This window comes from Eriocheir sinensis, unplaced genomic scaffold (genome assembly GCF_024679095.1).
Source record: "Eriocheir sinensis breed Jianghai 21 unplaced genomic scaffold, ASM2467909v1 Scaffold33, whole genome shotgun sequence".
Lineage (NCBI taxonomy): Eukaryota > Metazoa > Arthropoda > Malacostraca > Decapoda > Varunidae > Eriocheir > Eriocheir sinensis.
In genome coordinates, this window is record NW_026111643.1 from 57,876 (window position 1) to 71,230 (window position 13,355).

Here is a 13,355-nt window from a genome sequence, read left to right on the forward strand (position 1 = left end):
ATCTAAAAACATGGCATACCTATGTGGTGCTGTGGAAAAGACAGTCCTAGACTCCTCAGCTGTGTGTGTACACAACGTTTGAATGCTCCACTCTCGCTGCTGCCTCCTCCTGCTCCTCTAATAAAGGCATCTACAAAATATATATGGGGTCGAAACTCTGAGGCCTTACTCCTAGAGCTTGTAAGGGAGAAAAGGCTTCTATGGGACCCAAAGGATTCTATGTACCACAAGACAAAGCTCAGACAGGAGGCCTTCAAATCTACAGGAAGCATTGAAAGTGGAATTCTGAACTGGAGCCAGCTAAATGGAGGTAAGAAGTGCTTATTACATTCATATGTTACCAATAAACAGACCCGGTGCGACTGCAGGTGATAAGTTATAGATATGGCAGTTGTGATGCTGGGAAAAATGTGTAGAGAAAGGATTTATGCAGAGGAAAGTAGGTAATGACTAAAAACTGCCAGCATTACGCCTGTATCATACACATGGTCCATTTTGTATGTAAAAGGCGCACTCCTTGCAATTTAATAGGTTAGGGTAAGGCTAGTGCTAGGTTTCGGCTAGGTTTGTGTTAGGTTTTAGTTAGGTTAGATTTAGGTAAGGTTTAAGTTAGAGCAGTGTAAGGTTATGATAGTGTTCAGTTAAGGTAGTGTTAGTGTAGTAAAAAGTAGAAGGGGTGTAAAAATGAATCTTTACCAATATTGTATTTATTTCCTGTCAATATTTTTGGTTTATTTTGGTTTCATTTAAACAACGATTTTCTGACGTGGTTCATGTTTTTCTGGTGATAGATGTAGTGAATTGAATAACTCGAAAAGTAGACATTTGCGACGGAAATGAGGTAAACAAATTGTGCAGTTCACTACATCTATCACCAGAAAGCGCGAATCACGTCAAAAATCGTTGGTTGGGTGAAACGGTAAATTGCTCATATTTCTTTTTTGTGTGTTTGTGAAATACGTCAGGCCAGTCATGTCAGGTCAGGTTAGAATGGTTCAGATACACTTGTATATGGTTTGGTTAGCTTTTTTCATTACATTATATTATATCATGGTGCTTCAGGTATGACATTAGGCTGGATTAGTTTCGATAAGGTAAAATGAAGTTTGGGTATACATAGGATTTAAAGATGTTTGAATATTTCGAATATTTCTGTTTCGGAAGACTAGTAAAATGTTGAACATTTACCACTAATAGCTTATTTGATGTAATACAAATTATTCTAAGCTAACTTAACTGGCTACCATAAATCAACCAGCATTATTAATGCAAGTAAACTTCATTAAACTTTTGACATAACTGCAAATATTATATTCAACTTATTAATCTATCTTGGCCTAAACTTGCAAATCAAACATGCAAAAATTTGAGGACGAAGTAAATGCATTGCAGTTTTATTTAATTTCCGATTGAAATATTCAAACCAGTGAACAAGTGACTGATTTAATTTTTATGTTATGATTGTAGTCATATTATTGATGGTAGCAAAAATTATGTACTATGTTTATTATTTTCCTGAAAACTCATGTAACAGTGTGTTTTGCAGACCAAGTCCGAATCAAATTCAAGAATTGACATACTTCTTGCATCAATGCAAGAAGATTAGAGATGCTCCAAGTGGCTCTGCAGGATGTCCAGGCATGAAGTGCTAACTGCATGATGCTGCCACTTATTTGGTGGACGTACAGGATGACCTGGCATCAAGCAACTCTACCTTTGAGCTACCTTTCCAGCATGAGAGAGAGGTAAATATATAAATATACAAGGATAAAGAAAGTGATGAAGAGGCGTGTGATGAAGAGGCAAAACACAATCGGCTTGGTTTCAATTTTGCAAAACTGAAATGTTATGGTACGATCTAGTTTCAACTGGGGAATTGGCATCTTTCAAGCAAGAGAAAACGCACCTCAAAACATCTAATCCTGTTGATACTTCAATAGAATTGCTCAGTGATTACTTTAGAAACAAACAAAGTTCTAATATTGCAGGTAATATGGGTAGACTTGTTGAGTCTGTAGAGAGAAAATGCCCTTGGACAAACAGATCAAAACACACACATGTGAAATAGCCAAGGTCATAGAAAGAGTAAATAATGATTCAGGAAATATTGAAGGTTAGATATAGTTTTCTGTTAAAAGAATTTTTTTTTATTGACATCTGTGATTGATTCAGAATTTTTTATTAACATCTGTGATTGATTCAGGAAATAGTGAAGGTTATATATAGTTTTTCAGTTAAAAGAATTATTTATTTTGACATTTGTGATCTCTTTTTTAACTCCTAAACTGCAGCGAGTTTGTAAAATGAGCGTTGATTAGCTTCTGCTGTAATGTTCACATTTCTAAACAAAATCATGGAAACTTGAACATCACAGCAGCAGCTAATCAGCGCTCAACTTACAAACTTGCTTAGATATACATTGTCGCGTTCAGATTGAAATTAAAAGGTAAAATAATTTTAGTTCAGTTGAATTTTATTTTATTTTAGTACATTATGCGAATGCTGCATCTCATATCAGTGCAGAAGTGCCATTTCTGTGCATGCCATGGGACCGTCCTCATTATTATTAAAAATAGTCCGAAAGTGTATCCTGCACTTCCTTGGCATCGTTGTCAGTGTGTGTCCTTCCAACTGTATGAAGGCCTTTCCATTGCAGCATTTGCATGCTGGTGATGATGACAGTTCCCTGCTGCAGCCTCCATTTCCCACATCTCTCGGTCTAATAATTCTATCGGAGAATATATGTCCTTTGATTTTTCCTCAACGTGTTATGCAAGGCTAGCAGCTAGGGTTATGTCCTCTGCATGTTTAGGAGCAATTTTATAGGTTGTTTAAAGACCTGAATCTTTGCTGTCATAATTCCAAATGCATTTTCTGATATCCTCCATGGAGCACAAGACAAGCGGTAAATTGTAAATCACACTTTCTTCTGTTCCACCTCTGCCCGGGTACGGCTTCATCAGATATTTCTTCAAAGGGAAAGCATTGTCTCCGATAGCAAGAGGCATAGTGGGCACTGCGTTCCAGTGAAGGGAATTGTCTGGAGGCTTTTGAATATCTATAGGATGTCACTTTTCCACTGCCTGCCCTATAGAGTGCACTCTGTCCCATTACACCACCATCACTTGCTCTCCACAAGAACCCTGACATCCACATATAAAATTTACAATCTGCATCAATGAAGTGCCATCATGATCACACTGAAATGACCCTTTGTAATCATAAAAACTTGACTCTGAATTTATAGGCTTTTTGTATCAAAAATTTTTTTCCATCAAGAGCACCTATGCACATAGGAAAGTTCCTCCACTGTGTAAAAATCACTGCTACACTTTCTGCCATCTCCTCTTCTGTTCTTGGTAGGGGAGATGCACCGGTCGCAAGACTTCGTAGATTGCTGCAGACTGATGGGACAATAGTGGATATGAGGTTGTGACTTATCCTGAACTGACAGGACAGTGACCGTAAGACTCTTCTGAAACAAAACAAAACATGACAAAATTAATACAATACCGTAGTAATTTCAATAAAAAATAGTAAGCCAGTTTAATAACCCCAAGACTTTTTCCTGTCCTATGAAACTAGCAAAGTGCTGAACATTTGACATTGATATCATCAACAAAATCGAAGGTAACCGTAACCTACCCAAAGCCGTAGCCAAATCTAGATTAATTTAAACAACTAAATGTAATAAATATCTCGAGCAAATTATTTGCAACAGGAAAAGAATGCAATAGTGTCTTTTTACATGCAAGAGGGGGAAACATATGCGCCATCGGTGTCCTTCACAAACAAACTGGAGCATATATACTTCTGAGAGAGATTTACCAAAATTTGCAGGCTTGGTTAATTGTAGGTTACTTTTTCAGAGACATAATGCTAATCTATTGACAGTTTTATTTTACAAGTGCACAATGATAAACAACTCTTAATTTGCTGTTACAGATATCTAGATATCCTCGTGAGCATTTTGAAATTCAACAACACCTTTGGCAACAAATAAATATTAACGTGAAAAAGCTAGTTTTTGATACTTTTCAAAAGAAATTACTTTTTGGCAGTCTCTGGCAATAGGAGAGCTAGGTTTAGGTTAAATTAAGCTGGGTTATATTCACGTCAGGTTAGCTTTGTTTGTGTTAAGAGACATGGCTTGCTGGTGATGGCAGTCAGGCAGTTTTGGTGACTGGCGGTATTTGTTTGTTTTTTAATGTGTTTGAATGATTTTGACCTCATTTCTAATCCAAATCAGTAAATGATGTGACTTTTCCCAGGCAAAACTTTGGGTTCCTATTATTTTATGGGAAAAGAATATATCTTTCTTTGGCGTACATGTCTCAAACTCATTTTAACAACTTCTGAAACTCACCATTTCTTGGGGTAAAAAATCTATGAATTAAAATTTAAAAGAAATACAGTGACAGATATTTAGGTTTTCCCCGCTAATCTTGGATCAGAAACCTGAATATAACAGAGCCTAGAACCAGGGCCCGAGAGGGGGGGGGAGCTGGTATCTCAGCACCGGGCCCGGCCTCATAGGGGCCCAGCTGCCCGGGTATGATGTGTGTAAATTAAGATTTTCATAGCATAGTGTTTATACAATTATAGTAATTGCTCGTCACACCAGGCCCAGTGGTAGCTCTATCTGGTGCTGCCTAGAACACAAACTCAGGAGTAAGTGCCCAGATAAGAATGTCCTGCATTGCACTATTCCAGGCTGAATATGATGATGATGATGATCTCATTTGAAAGACACAGCACCACAGGAGGCCACTTAATGAAATATATAATAAAAGGGCCAATGCAGTTAATTAGCTATTTGTCACTATTTGGCCTGTCTAATCATACATTTATGAATTCAAATATCCCATTAAGGCTAGACTTTGCTAATTAAATTAGGTTGAATAAATTAGCCTAATAGGAGTTATAGTCTACAGTGAAACTTTAGAATTACTCACCTGAAGCTAAATAGCGGAGGGTCAGAGGAGACGCTCAGCAGGAGTCACAGTCGCCTTATATTTGTCTCCTGCTTTTCTGTGAAAGGAGTAACCTGGGCTAACAGCTCTTCATACTGCTCCCAATCGAGACGTATCCTCTGTCTTAAGGTGGCTGAGTCCTCTTCTCTCAGCTCTTTCATTAGTCAAGGCCACACTCTCCTCTCTCTCCTCCTCAAGAACCACTGACGACTCCATAACTTCCTCTTCTCATTTTCCTGCTTCTTTTTCAAGAGCAGTAACATAGCAAAGGCAACTAGTAAGTCCTCTTCTTCCATCACGAATAACAGCTGGTAAACTGATTGCCGCTTTGTTTATGAACTTTCATACTAGTACCGTTTTGGCCCAGCCCTGAAACATTACAGTTCCTGCCAAGGTTGCAAAAAACTCTTTTTTGGCTAAGGTTGTGTGACCACACCGGAGGCAAGATCACCGAGGTGAAAAAGTACTGCTGGCGGCGTCAAAATTGCCGAAATAAAAGCTCGTGTGACCCAGCCTGGCCTCTCTCGCTCTCTCCCTTCCTTACCCTCCCTCTCTCTCCCTCTTACCGTCGTCCTCCACCCCTTTTATGCTTCATTTTCTTCACTTACTCCTTCATTTTATACTTTTTTGTCAATCTTCTGTTATATTCATTTTCTTCATATTTTTTCTCCTTTCATATTTTTTTCATTTCCCTTCATTACTACTACTACCACTACTACCACTACTACCACTACTACTACTGCTACTACTACTACTGCTACTACTGCTACTACTACGCCAACAAGCTGGAGGACCTTGCTGCACGCTTTGATTCCATACTCTACCATCCAGTGAGTCTTTGTTTCCTGGTTTGTGTGTGTGTGTGTATATGTGTGTGTGTGTGTGTGTGTGTGTGTGTGTGTGTGTGTGTGTGTGTGTGTGTGTGTATGTATATATGTGCGTGTGTGTGTGTGTGTGTGTGTATATATGTGTGTGTGTTCTTAGGGGTTCCTCATTCATTCATCACCCTTTCTTTTTTATTTTATTCTTCTATTCCGTCTTTTTTTTCCTTGCATTTTTTTTTTAAATACTCTGAAGTTTAGGTGTAATAGGTGTTTTCAGCAAGCTTTGCCTCCACAGTTCAGTCCTGAGTTGGTGATCATACAACATTTTTGTCCTCAACCATACACATCTTTTAGTGATAATGTATTTTCCAATACTGAAGTCATTTGTAATAGGATTATCTCAGCAAGCTTTTTACCTCCAGTTGTTCAGTCCTGAGTTATGATCATATAACATATTTTGTCCTCAACCATACATCTGTTAGTGATAATATATATTTTTTTCAATACCTGGAAGTCATTAGTGTAATAGCATTATCTCGCCAAGCTTTGCTCTCTACAGTTAAGCCCTGAGTTGGTGTGATAGTGTGGGCTGGCCATAAGGCTGCCCTGGATGTCCTGGAGGTCAGAGCTTAGTTGTGTGTGTTGATGGGGTGTAGCCTCTGAGGTCAGGTGCTGAGTTGCATGCTGCTGCCAGGCTGTCTGATGCCACCACACACCATGTCCAACTAATGCAGCTTCCTCAGTCCCTTCACCACATGGCTTCGCGCCATCCAAATATCTTATGCAAGAGTTTTCTGGCATCTCCATTCTTTCATCTCCTCCTCTGGAACAGCCTCAAAACCTTTGTGTATTTCCTCCTGCCTATGACTCTGAACACTTTCAGGAGGGAAGTATCAAGACACTCTGAAAGTGACACTCTTCTTGCCACCAGCTCTGGACACTTTACAGGAGCAACTTTTAGCATGTCTGATGATTTTTAATATATTTATTTACTCTTTTCTATTTACTCAATGTTTATAACCTGAGTCTCAGGGCATGTAGTACTCAGAGACATATTTCTGCCGCCCAAGCTCACATATTTGACAAGGCTTTCTGTAGGAGTTGTGGGGCATTTCCTGGAGTAGTTTTTATGGCGGACCCTGGTGGTAGTTTGGCCCTTCTTCTGTTCCTTTTTGTGTAGTGCGGCGACTAGGCCTGATGAGGGAGCCTCCCATAACCCACTTGGCCAGTGAGGTACTCTTGGCTGACTCGGTAAGGAGTGGCTTCTTCCTGGGTCACGCTGGTCGCGGGTTCAATCCCAGGCAGCCAGTGAATACCCTCTCCTTGTCTTGATTTAATTTCTCCTTCTGTGTTTATACACACAGAGGACGTGGGGATCATTGAGTTGTAGGAAGATAAAATCAAAATCTCGGGGCATGGACACTTGAAACTCTAAAGAAATACTCTTTAGAACCTGACTGGTTCCCTCTTTTGACCTTTTTAGAAATACCTAGTTGATGTGAGAAACGAAAATGTCTGATATTACTGACCTCAGAGTTGAATGGTTGTGGAATTGGTCTGAGAGAAAATGCAATGGATGGTCTTTTCTTGTCCTGCCAACCTTTCATAGCGCCAGCAAGCACTTCTACTGTCCCTCAGAGTGCAAGCACACACACACACACACACACACACACACTATTATTATTGACACACACACATTACACACCAATGCACAAACTCTCAGCATGTGATCGGAGGAGGCTTAGATTGAACCTGGTGTGCTGCTTTGAACCCTAAGCACGACTTTATTTTCTCTCTCTAGTTTTGGTCCTGAGTTAGTTATAGTGTTGTGTCTGCTGGTTATGACTCGGGCAGTGGGGGTGAAAGTATGTGTCCTGCTCTCTCAGTCTCTCTCTCTCTGGCCTAAAGCCTCTACTAAAGTCTGTTCTCTCAAGTCCGACCCAAGCCGACAACATAAACCTAAGCGTTTGCAAGCTGAGTGCTGACTGGCTGCTGCTGTGGTTTCCAAGTTTCTTTTTTAACCCTCTGTTTGTGTTTATCTCTTACGCAGCACTTTCTGCTAATCTGCACTGTGCTTATGACCACACTTAGGTTTATGTTGTCAGCTTGGGGTCAGAATTAAGTGAACAGGGACTATATTTGTAGGGATATATAGGAATTGAGCTAGTCACTGTGGGCTCTTTGTATGTCCGTTAGGGGTGGAGGTTGTGTGTGTGTGTGTGTAAGTATTTACCAGTAATATGCAGGATGCTTTTACACTGGTTCTGTCTCCAAATTTCAGTTTATAAAAGTTTAACTTTTAAATTCATGAATATTTTTTAGCTTTGAACTCAATTCTTCTCTATTTCCCAAGGTCATTTTAGGGCTCATTAAATGTATCTATGGGATTGTGTGTGGGTGGGTAAGGTCTGCCTGCTTGTCCGCTTTGTCTGTTTCTGTATGCATTACTTAGTCATAGTATAGAGGATTTTACCTAAGCTTGTGTTGACCTGCCTCCATATCGCTTTTCACATACAACTGCAGCCTTTACTTTCATAAATTCATGGATTGTTCTCAACTCTGTCTCCTCACATCCAGACACACTTCTACAGTGTGAATCATTCCAGCAGGCAAGTCAAACTTCATAATTAATGATGATACATAATAATAATAATAATAATAGTAGTAATACATGAATAAATAATACATAATAATAATAATGAAGTAATGTCAATAATAATAATAATAGATGGTATATGTATATTTTATTTTACCAAATTATTATATCACAAACCTCCCATTATGGACCATTTCTTTCAACAGGGAAGCCAAATAACACAACAATACGTAATAATAATAATAATAATAATAATAATAATAATAATAATAATAATAATAATAATAATAATAATAATAATAATAATAATAATAATAATATGTACATTTATTATACTTTTATTTTACCATCTGGTGTTTCAGGGTGGAGATGGAGGTAGTACAGGCCTGTACACACACCTCACCTCCTGTGCTGATGGCCCTGGTGCGGGGGCAAGGTGGTGCTGGTGCTGGGAGGTGTGGCCAGGCCTGGCACGCACACCCTGTTTCACCTCCCAGCTGATGGCCCTGGTAGGCAGGGTGGAAGGGCTGGGAAGGAAAGGAGGTGGCCAGGCCTGTACACACACCTCACCTCCCCAGCTGATGGCCCTGGTGCAAGTGGCAAGGTGGTGCTGGTGCTGGAGGTGTGGCCAGGCCTGCACGTACACTCCCTCACTCTCCCCTATGTAGCTGGATGGGCCCTGGCAGGGCAGGCAGTGCTGGTGCTGGGAGGTGTGGCCAGGCCTGCACGCACAGCCTCACCTCCCAGCTGATGGCCCTGGTGCAAGGTGGTGCTGGTGCTGAGGTGGCTACAGGCCCTGTACGCACACCTCACCTCCCAGTTGATGGCCCTGGCACGGGTAAGGTAGTGCTGGTGCTGGAGGTGTGGCCAGGCCTGTACACACACCTCACCCCTCCCCAGCTGATGGCTCCTGGCAGGGCAAGGTGGTGCTGGAAAAGCTGGAGGTGTGGCCAGGCCTGTACACACACCTCACCTCACAGTTGATGGCCCTGGCAGGGCAAGGTGGTGCTGGTGCTGGAGGTGTGGCACAGGCCTGTACACACACCTCACCTCCCAGGTGATGGCCCTGGGGCAGGGCAAGGTGGTGCTGGTGCTGGAGGTGTGGCCAGGCCTGTACACACACCTCACCTCCCAGCTGATGGCCCTGGTGCAAGGGTGGCAAGCTGGTGCTGGAGGTGTGGCCAGGCCTGTGCCACACCTCACCTCCCCAGCTGATGGCCCTTGGTGTGAGGGGCAAGGTGGTGCTGGTGCTGGAGGTGGAAGCAGGCCTGCACACACACCTCACCTCCCAGTTGATGGCTCCTGGCTGGGGCAGTGGTGCTGGTGCTGGAGGTGTACTGGCCTGTACAGCACACCTCACCTCCCAGCTGATGGCCCTGGCATGGGGCAAGGTGGTGCTGGTGCTGGACAGTGGCCAGGCCTGCACACACACCTCACCTCCCAGCTGATGGCCCCACTGGTCTGGGGCAAGGTGGTGCTGGTGCTGGAAGCATGGACACAGGCCTGTACACACACCCTCACCTCCCAGCTGATGGCCCCTGCAGGGCACAGCAGGTGTTGGTGCTGGAGGTGTGTGGCCAGCCTGCACACACACCTCACCTCCCCAGCTGATGGCCCTGGTGTGGGCAAGGTGGTGCTGGTGCTGGAGGTGTGGCCAGGCCTGTACACACACCTCACTCCACCAGCTGATGGCCCTGGTGCAGGGGCAAGGTGGTGCTGGTGCTCAGGCAGAGGTGTGGGCCAGGCTCAGCTAGCCACACCTCACCTCCCAGTGGATGGCCCTGCCTGGGGCAAGGTGGTGCTGGTGCTGGAGGTGTGTGGCCAGGCCTGTACACACACCCCACCTCCCCAGCTGATGTGCCCTGGCATGGGGCAAGGTGGTGCTGGTGCTGTAGGGTGTGGCTGGTGCCTGCACACACACCTCACCTCCCAGCCGATGGCCCTGGCTCGGGGCAAGGTGGTGCTGGTGCTGGAGGTGTGGCCAGCCTGTGCAGCACACACACCTCACCTCCCAGCTGATGGCCCTGGTGGGGCAAGTAAGTGTGGTGCTGGTGCTGGAAAGGAGGTGTGGCCAGGCCTGTACGCACACCTCACCTCCCAGCTGATGGCCCTGGTGCGGGGCAAGGTGGTGCTGGTGCTGGAGGTGTGGCCAGGCCTGCACACACCTCACCTCCCAGCTGATGGCCCTGGCTCGGGGGCAAGGTGGTGCTGGTGCTGAGGTGGCTCAGGCCTGTACACACACCTCACCTCCCAGCTGATGGCCCTGGTCTCAAGGTGGTGCTGGTGGGAGGTGTGGCCAGGCCTGCACACACCTCACCTCCCAGCTGATGGCCCTGGCTCGGGGCAAGGTGGTGCTGGTGCTGGAGGTGTGGCTTGTGGCTCAGCACCTCACCTCCAGCCATGGCCTGGACTGGGAAGTGGCAGGCAGGTTGATAGGGCTGCACACACACCTCACCTCCCAGCTGATGGTTCTGGCGTGGGCAAGGTGGTGCTGGTGCTGGAGGTGGCCAGGCCTGTACGCACACCTCACCTCCCAGCTGATGGCCCTGGCGCAGAAATCTAAAAAATAGCTTAGACAGTTATTATTACATAGCAGGATGATAGTAATATTGATAACAATAAGAGTAGTAATAATAATAATAATAATAATAATAATAATAATAATAATAATAATAATAATAATAATAATAATAATAATAATACAGTAATGGTAATAAGCAATCCCTGTTGTGTGCAGGGTGGGGGCTGCTCGTCCAGGCCAAGAGTGCCGCCCACACCCTCAGTGCCTTGTTGGGCCACCACTGCCCCCCTGCAGCCATCACCACAGCCTGATAGCTGTCTGTCTATCTATTCATCTGTCTGTCTATATCTTTCTGTATCAATCTGTCCATCTCATGCCTGTCTATCTATCTCTGCTTATATCTGCCTTATCTATCTATCTATCTCAGTCTGTCTATATCCATTTATCTATCTCTCTCTGTCTGCCTTATCTCTGATGCAGGATTTATTGAACTGTTTTATTTTAATATTGTTTTGTCCCTCTTTTTATTATTATTATTCTCCTTACTTTACTGTCACTGTCTATTTTAATTTCCCCATCTGTGTCTGCTCATTAAGAGGAAGTTGTTTGGGCCTGTAGCATTGTTTTATTTTTCCTTGATGGCCTTTCTTGGATCTCAGAAACAATGTCTTTTTCCTATAGTTAACCTGCTCTTTTCTCAACATTGACCTTTCCTCTCCTTCCCTGTCCTCCCCAGCCTTCAGGAGACACTGCTGAGCCTGGAGTACGTCCAGCGGGCACACCATGCTGCTTCCAGTACCAGGGGTCCTGGTGCCAGCAGGAGGCAGAGCGAGGTTGACCCCAGCACCTTCACCCCTGAGCCTCCTTCCAAGGCCTGGTGGGTGTCTGGCCCTGGCCTCCAGACCAGAGACACCATGCAGCTCCTGACACCACAGACACAGCAGCTCAGGAGAGGATTGGTGAGAACTGCTGCAACTGAGGAGGGAAGGTATGTAGGGAGGAAGGGAAGGAAGGGGAGAAAGAGGGAGAGGGAGAGGGAAGGAAGAGGAGAAAGTAAACAATGGAAGAGAGGGAGGGAACATAAGAACGCAGGAGTCTACAAGAGGCCGGTAGGCCTGCACGAGGCAGCTCCTTTGACCCTAAGCTCCCGTGTATCTAACCCCACCTAATATCGCTGTCCATGAATTTATCTGGTCTGTTTTTAATGTGACAATTGTATTGGCACTCACCACATGACTGCTAAGCCTATTCCACTCATCCACCACCCTGTTAGTAAAACCAATTTTTGCCTCATGTCCTGTTGAATCTGAATTTATCCAGTTTAACCCATTACTTCGTGTCCCACCCGGTTCTCTCTACCAACAAAACCTTAATGTCTCCCTTATTAAGCCCTTCATCCATTTATAAACCTCGATCATGTCTCCACGCACCCTTCGCCTTTCTAGAGAATGCAAGTTTAACTGTTTGAGTCTTTCCTCGTATGGCAAGTTTCTCAACCCCTGAATCATCTTAGTCATCCTCCTCTGCACCGATTCTAACATTTTGATATCCATTCTATAGTAAGGTGACTAGAACTGAACCGCATAGTCAAGATGAGGTCTAACTAATGCTAAATATAGTTTGAGGAAGACTTCTGGGCTTCTGTTGGTTACGTTCTTATGTTGCTTACGCAAGGCAAAGAGAAGAGGGAGAGAGAGGGGGTTGAGAGGAAAGAAAAGGAAGCAGGAGGAAGGGAGAGGGAGGTAAAGAAAGGGAAAGGAAACATGGAAACATGGAAACATGGAAATGCAGGCAACAGAGAGCCTATTGGCTCATTACGAGATTGCCTGCTTGCGATTTAATCTGCTCGACCGCCACTTGGGCTTGGTGAGCAGATGAAAGCACCTCGATATTGAGGAGCAGATGGAAGCCCTCGTTATTCAGTTTACCTGACGCAGCGAAATGACGGTCGATTCTATATTTGAAGGAGTTGATGGTATTGCATTTACTACTTCTGAGGAAGATTGTTCCAGTGGCGGATGACTCGGTTTGAAAAGAAACTCCTTCCAATGTCTGTGTTACATCGACTGACTGAATGGGTAAACCGTTATTTCTAGTTCTTGAGTTGGTTTGCAGTTCAAAGAATTTGAGTAATCGACGTTATTGAACTTTTTAGATACTTGAAGACTTGAATCATATCCCTCGTAGGCGTCTTTTCTCCAATGTAAAGAGATTGAGCCGCTTGAGTCGTTCCTCGTATGGTTGAGCCCTGAAGGTTGGAATCATCTTGTGGCGCGTCGTTGAATCCTTTCCAGTAAAGCAATGTCCTTTCTGTAATTGGGAGACCAGAACTGCACTGCATACCGAGGTGCGGTCTTACCATGGAATTATACAAGGATAGCATCACGTCTGGTGTTTTACACTCGAAGTTCCTCGCTATGAACCCGAGCATAATGTTGGCC